This window comes from Panthera pardus, unplaced genomic scaffold, assembly GCF_024362965.1.
Source record: "Panthera pardus isolate Hobbes unplaced genomic scaffold, ASM2436296v1 HiC_scaffold_17, whole genome shotgun sequence".
Classification (NCBI taxonomy): Eukaryota; Metazoa; Chordata; class Mammalia; order Carnivora; family Felidae; genus Panthera; species Panthera pardus.
The window spans coordinates 48233079-48240564 of record NW_026526732.1 but is presented as its reverse complement, the minus strand read 5'-3'; positions in this window follow the sequence as shown (position 1 = coordinate 48240564).

Here is a 7486-nt window from a genome sequence, read left to right as displayed (position 1 = left end):
ATTCCTCAGATAACTTTTATAGTCCCAACATTCCTTGTACCTAACTTCTAGACTTTGGAGACTCAAGCTAACGGCGATAGAATTTGATAAAACATTTCCAAACGAGATATTTTGATTTAACCATTGCTTTGGATTACCCAAACCACAGCTTTTCATCATACAGAAATTCAATAGTCGTACTGAAAAGAAGAGGGAGATGAACAATGGTAAATACGCTATAAATAAAATTGACTGGTGTGGATTAAAAGAATACAATTTAGATTTACTCAACCAAGAGTTCACAATAAGGATAACAGTGTTCTAGATATCTACTACTGTTCTTTCTTTGTGTTCGTAGCAGGATATTGCTCAGGGAGAAACCAAATGCTAATATAACTGGTGATGCATTCTTCAGGCCCCAAATAGATTATACATTATATTAGAAAATGCTGCCTTCAGAGTTCATGTTATACAACAGATAGAAAATGCCAATCTGAAAACATAAATGAATTGGTCCAACCACTAACAATTTAAGGTCAGGCACTAAAAGTAAACTTGCCAAGTAGGGTGCAAATATGTAAACTATCTCTTCTCACTTATTTGTAGTATCAAGGGTAGGGGACAGCCTGAGTTCCTACCTCAGTCTTTCCTTGGTCAACCACCTGACCACAGGCTTAGAAATTTATTTGGTGTTCTTTTCTTTTTCAGTATTTTTCTGCCTTATTTCCTGAGATTCTTCTCTCTATGAGGTGGGATCTCCATGTTCCTGTGGCCCTAATTAATCCTTGTATTTCATGACTAACCTCTTGTTAGAATATAAAAGACTATACAGGGGCACCTGGGTGGCTCAGTTGCTTAACCATCTGGCTCTTGATTTCAGCTCAGGTCATGATCTCGCGGTTCGTGGGATCAACTCCCACGTGGGGTTCACACTGATGGCATGGAACCTGCTTGGGATTCTCTCTCTTCTCTCTTTTGCCCCTCCCCCCACTTGTGTACACACACATTCTCTCTCTCTCTCTCTCAAAATAAATAAATAAAAAGAAAAGACAATACAAATATGACAAAATTAGGGAAATCATAAAGGTTTTAGGAACCTAATACAATTTCAATTATTGTTATTGGACTAAAATTCTTGGTATTACCAAATAGTTATATGTTTACCTATTACTTTATTTTCTTCTTAAAAAAATGATAGATGTAAAATAGGAACAAATGTTCATTGCTGAAACCTGAGAGTACAGATATGCATCAATGGCCCTCAAAAGTTGCTGCGTGCATGAATCAGAAGCATCCTCAGGGACTTGCTCCAGGAAATATGGCCCATGGCCCAGGACATCAGCATCATCTGACAACTTTTTATACCTGCAGATTTCAAGGGTTGGTCCAGACCTGCTCACTCTGCATTTTAACAAGGTTCTCAGGTGATTCCTATGCATGTTAAAGTGTGAGACATGCTGTGTGCTTCCATTTATACGAAATGTCCAAAAAAAATACAAGTCGATGGAGACAGTAAATTAATGGTTGTCGGGGATAGAGGGTGGGAATGAGAATGAACAGTAAAAGGACATGAGGGATCTTACTGAGGTGATGAAAATGCTGTGACACTGATTTATAGTGACAGTGGGACAAATTGGTAAAATTTCTAAAAACGATTAAATTGGACAGATAAAACGAGTGAATTATGTAGTATGTAAAACATGCCTCAGTAAAGAGAAAAAAAGAAAAACTTAGTCCCCTTGGAGATTCCTGGTCTGACCCTAGAGCCCATGTGATGATTCTGTCTAGCTATGGACATCCAGAACCCGTGATAGAAACAGTAGCAACCCAACCCCCACAACCTCCCCAAGACTCAGTTCAACCTCACTTCTTCTCCACGCAGCCTGGAGAATTTCAATGTTGGTGCAAGTAGTTCTACACTTTTTAATTACTGGGTAATATATTCATCCTCGTATACTGGTACCCTTTAGCTATATCCATAGTGATGGAGTTGTTGGTTGTTTTTTTTTTCCATTATACAAACAATGTTGCAGTTGCATTGTTTAAAATAGATGCCTCTATATACATGTGCAAGTATTTCTTTAGGATAGGTGCATAGGCACGGAAATTGAATCTAAGTGTGTGAAAAGTTAAAATCATAATAAGTACTGTTGCCGTGATGTCCGAAAAGCTGAACCAATTTACCTTCCATCAATAGAATATAAGAATGGCTATTTCTTCATAAAAAAATGATTAATAAATGCAATCAATCTTTCCCATTGTGTCCAGGTGTTGGGCAAAAAGACATATTTCATTATTTGAATTTGGATTTTTCAAATGTGAGATTGAGCATACTTTCAATATTTTTCCTCATTCCATGCCCTCATGTCCTATTTATTTTCCTTGTCCATTTTTTGGGGGGGTTATATGTCCTTTTCTTACTCACTCATGTAAACTGTTTATTGTGGCAAACTAATTCCATGATTCTTCTAAAAACTAATAATGAAAATTATCCCCCAGTATTTTATTTCCATTTTTACCAAGTAAATGGTGTTTTATTATTATTATTATTAATTATTATTATTTCAACTTCAACATGTTTATGTAATTACATTTGGCAGTCTTCGTTTGTATGTTAGTTAGGGATATGACTTTTCCAACTGGATATGTGTCAGTCCCAAAGGCATTGTTCATTAAGTGTTTTTCTTCTTCACTCTCTTCATTCTCACTTCTTCTTCACTTCTTCACTCTCAACAAATTAAGTGATTAATTTATTGAAAACTAAGTCCCCACATCTATCTGGACCCATTTCTGGAATCTCTATTTTGTTCTGTTAATTTACATCTACTCCTTGTCTAGTATAATTTCTATTACTGCTAGTTAATAATGTGTTTTATTATCAGATTGGACTGGTTTTCCCTCACTACTAATCTTCCACACATTTTTTTCTGCCCAGTAAAAAAAAAAAAGTTCTATCTGAACTGTCTTTTAAGAATAAATAGACAAATGAATACCTCCCCATTCCAGTCCTTCTCCTTTTCATTTTCTTTCTTTTTTACAAAAATTTGCTGTTAATGAGGTAAAGGATGCCATTATACACATCCATGTTCCCAATTTGTGCAAAAAGAAATTATGCTCTATAAAGAAAATAATAAACGTGTTTAGAAGCTTCTGTATGTCAGGAATCTTAGCAATAGTTATTCTCCAAATAAAAAAAAAGGAAGAGGGAAATGGACAAAAATGAAGAAGAACCACCCTAAACTCTTGGTATACCCAATATTTTTATATTATGGTTTCTCTAAATGGCTTTGGAACTTTAGTGAAAAATGTGATAGGGTATCTACATTATTAAGAAGAATAATAGTTATTTTCTTTGTTTAGTTAATTAAATATAAATGAGAATGAGAAACAGCAATTGGGGTGCAGATCAGTCGAAGAATCCCAGGTTTATTCTGAATCTCCTTTTTCACTAGGGAAAAAAAATTATTTATTTTTTAAATAAAAAAAATGTTTACTTTTGAGAGAGAGCGACTGAGTGCAAGTGGGGTATGGGCACAGGGAGAGAGGGAGACACAGAATCCAAAGCAGGCTCCAGTCTCTGAGCTGTCAGCACAGAGCCCAATGCAGGTCTTGAACCCACGAACTGAAGCAAACTGGTGACATCGGATGCTTAACCAACTGAGCCACCCAGGCACCCCTGGATATCCCTTTTTCAGTATCATCCACTCGATTATCTTCCTTTGTCCACTACTTAAATGTTGATGTTTTTCAGAGATCAATCTTTTCTCTTCTTATCTCCTTCTGGGTTTTGTAATCAATTGCCTTTAGGGCAGGCTGGTACCAGAAGGCACTGGAGCAGGCTGTTTAATGGGATAGTGCCTAGTGAGGGCTGAAACAAGCTGGAGAAGTCCTACCCCATTAGAAAAATGAATAAATAAATAAATAAATAAATAAATAAATAAATAAATAAAAGTTCAACTACAAATGCAAGCATTTAATAAACACCCTAATGATTAAAAAAAAAAAAAAAAACCCAAACAACAACAACAACCTGGCAACTTTGGAATCTTTACTTTCATAGTCCTCTCTCCCCAAGTCTGGAATTATCATTTATGTGCTAACTGCTCCCAAATTTCTATCACTAATCCAGTTTTCTCTTAGCTTCAAATCAGCATTTCCAGCTCTATAAAGAACTTCTCTAAGGCAGGCAACTAAAAACTGAACAGATCAACTGCGGTAATTTTCTTCCTTTCTAAACTTGCTTCTTTTTAATTTATGTTTCATCTCCTCTGCCAAAATTTGCTCAGTAAGACATTGCAAGTGTCACAGAGAATTTTGGTGTTGTCACTCTTAGAGTTTTAGATTGATTCCTCTTTGAGATTACTAGTGTCATACCAGATTTGTTTGTTTGTTTGTTTGTTTTAGAGAGAGGGAGAGAGCACATGAGCCGGAAAGAAGGGCAGGTGGTGAGAGAGAATTTTAGGCAAGCTCCAGGCTGAGTTTGGAGCCAGGCAAAGGGCTCCATTCCATGACCCTGGGATCACGACCTCAGCCAAAATCAAGAGTCAGAGGCTGAACCAACTGAGCCACTATGGCAGCCCTGTTGAATTATTTCTTTAATGGAATGAGTTGACCAGATTGGTTATAAAATAATGTATTATGATGGAATTCATTTGTTCAGCAGTTTACTTGAATGTGATTTCCATATATTCCCTAAATCCATTATGCAAATAGAAGTCTTAACATAGAATTAGAGAATTTGAGTGTTTTTGAACTGAGATCTCTGCATTCAACCTAAGATGATGGGCTTAGCTTTGTTTTAATCCTTGAGTTAGTTGTTGATAAACAATAATCGTAAGTAAAATAAAATGCTTTGCCATAGATTGATATTGTGAAATTCTGAAGTTCTAAATTTATATCAAAGTTATAAAATTATGGACAAAAACATCTTTAAGTTTTTTAAGCAAAAATATTTGAATATTACCAAAGTAGAGTATAGGGATAATATAAGGACGAAAATTTTGAAATGAAATCCTAAATTTAGTAGATGAGATTTGAATTAAGGAAAATTTAAAAGGCTGGCAAGGTAAAAATCTTGTTTTTTCAGATGGAAATTTCCTTTGGAAATCCAATTTACTTTCAGGACATGTGAAGAACTCTTAGGGCTTTTATGGAAGGGCTATGAATTCATTGCTAGGCTATTTGATAGTATAATTTAACCTATTCTAATGTGAGGGAGTAAAGTCCAAGTCCAGCTATAATCATGGGCTGCAGAAGGGAACAAAACACCCAAAGAATGCCTGCACCTGTAATTTTTGCCCACAAGCCTAATACTTGGGTTGAGAATTTCCCAATAATAATTAGAGAATAGGATTTGGATAATTCTCTTTGCTTGAAGTTTAGTCAGAAAAGAAGGACTGAATGCCAGTCCCATCTGTCAGTCCCTAAAGCTGGTACCATGCAATTACTTTCTTAACTCCAAGTTTTAAGGAACCAAGGGGGGGAAAACATAATTCTTGGTTTAGAAACCATTAAGATGTAGACGTGAAGTTTTAAAGACATTTTTTTCTGTCTGCTTGGATAATATGAAAGTGCTGTAATCTCTGAAGTTTGCTTTTTAATTATAAACAAGTTAATGTAAAAAACATTGGAAGATATCTGTGGCTCTCCTCTTTCAAATTATAAATAAGTGATGTACACATATGCATGTATATAATTCAAATTACATATATTTATGTTTAAATATGTTTTTGTATATTATATTATGTATAAATTATATAAATAAATATACACTTATGTATATATTATATCTTTATTTCTTGCAAGTAATATATAAATACATTTACATATAATACATATAAATATATAAAGTATAGAAAATATAACACCTGCTTTAAATCTCATTTAAAAGTATCAAATATTTAAGCACTTAAGCTTGAATTGAAGCCTAGTGCAACTTGAACTGAAGCACTTAGGCAACTTGAAAATATTTTAGTCAAAGGACAATAAGAATAGTTGAAAGTAAGAAATATCTCATACCTTTATTCCAGTGCCAATAACAAAAAAGTTGACAAATACTAAAATAAGATATGACTTACCTAATAAAATATAAAGCTGTATGTTAACCTAGGGCAGAAACAAAGAAACATATGAATGATACCATGCCACAGACTTAAAAAATATTTATGAAAAAGGAAAAAATAATTTAAAAACTTGTAACCTCCTCATATCAATCTTGTACTGCCTCTTGCACATTTACAACTGTACATAAAATCTTCAAGAATATGGAATTCTGCAAATGAAGACTTTGTGGCCATTCTGATGTTAGATACTGTTAAATTTTTTTTTTATTTTTTTTTAACGTTTATTTATTTTTGAGACAGAGACAGAGCATGAACGGGGGAGGGGCAGAGAGAGAGGGAGACACAGAATCGGAAGCAGGCTCCAGGCTCCGAGCCATCAGCCCAGAGCCTGACGCGGGGCTCGAACTCACAGACCGTGAGATCGTGACCTGAGCTGAAGTCGGACACTCAACCGACTGAGCCACCCAGGAGCCCCAAATACTGTTAAAAGTTTGATTCTATTTTTATATCATTTATATAGAGAGGAACATATTAACTAGTGTAACAGGCTGGTGGCATGAAATGAAACCAGCTTTCCTTAAATTACTCTCCCAGAAAGCTTAAAAATAGACGTAGACGTTTACCTGAGCACCAGGAAAAAACCCTCTTTATCAGTATTTAGGAGAATTGTATTGTATCTGTGACCCAGGGTTCAGTGGAGTGCAAGAATGGCCGTAGTGTTAAGGCCTACTGGGCAGATGTGTTTTTCTCTGAGGCTTACAAATGCTGTGGCTGGCCTCTCATGCGGTACATTTTCAGATTCAGCACATCTTTGCCACTTCAACAGGGTCAGCTCAAATGACTACCCAACAGTCCCTGGATTACCAACAACAAAAGAAGGGTTTATTTGCTCAACCTCTTACTCAGGCCTATATCTGCAGTGAGTATGCAATCAGACTTTTTTTTTTTTTTTAGTGTAGAAAATTTTCAGATATAAGCTCTGTTATGATTGCTTTGAAAACTCAAATTTGTTCCAATGCAGTTGATAGAATAAGAAACATTTGGAACATAACGCAAATCCTGCATTGCCTATGTATGATTTCCCCCACAAGAAACACCAGGTGAATGGGAACCATATACTTAGCTAAATACACCAAAGTGAAGGGATACAGCAGGCACACATATGCACATTCCTGGTGAAGGAGTACCAGGAACACACATATGCACATCTCAAGTACCTACCACTTTCCTCACGCCTATGAGACAAACTTTCATTCAACTTTCCCTCCTCATTCCGATAAATAGCATTCACAATAATTTGCAAGCTGAAAACCTTTTTATGCTCACTGCTACCAGTAAACTTCCAGTAGTTTTTAAGGTATACTCCCATATTTATTGCAATATTTGTATATTTCTTCACGATTTGGCCTGTTTAAAAATGTACTACCTTGGGGTGCCTGGATAAC